Here is a 613-nt window from a genome sequence, read left to right as displayed (position 1 = left end):
CGCCCGCCTCGGGACGCCTCCCCCGCCGGGAGCGGGGGATCCGCAGAGCCGCTCCGGGCGGGGACCCCACCCGCGGCCGGCGGGCAGCGGGCTCCTGGGCTCCCCTACGCCGTCCCGGTGGCCGTGCACCTGCCCGGCCGCTCGGCAGATCGCAGAGTCTGAGCTCGGGTGCGGGATAACGGCTAACTGCGGGGCTGCCGATGGCAGCTCCTCTGCCCGCGCCGCGAGAAAATCTCCCTCCTCTCGCCGAGCCCGACACGAGGCCGAGGTTCCCGCGGGAAGTGCCGTGCCGGCGGCGCTCGGGGGCGGCGGCGGCGCACGGCACGACACACCCAGGCCGGGAGCTCACCCCCCGCTTGCCGGCCCCGTCACTGCCCGCCCGTCCCGCTCCTGGCTGCGGGGGACTCCGCACCTGGCAGGGCTGAGGGAGTGATGCGGAAGGTGATGCTCCTCACCTGCTTCCTCCAGCCCCCAGCCTCCGCAGCCCTGAGCATCACCCCCAGCTTGGTCCTCAGACCCTCGGGCTGGGGCAGGGGAAGAGGTCGCCTCCCGGTGCTGGTGGTGCTTGGGTCCTATTTACAAGACACTCTTGGTATTGAAACAGAGCCTTCTG

This window comes from Numida meleagris, chromosome 2 (assembly GCF_002078875.1).
Source record: "Numida meleagris isolate 19003 breed g44 Domestic line chromosome 2, NumMel1.0, whole genome shotgun sequence".
In the NCBI taxonomy this organism is placed as follows: Eukaryota; Metazoa; Chordata; class Aves; order Galliformes; family Numididae; genus Numida; species Numida meleagris.
Note: the sequence above shows the minus strand (reverse complement) of the source record.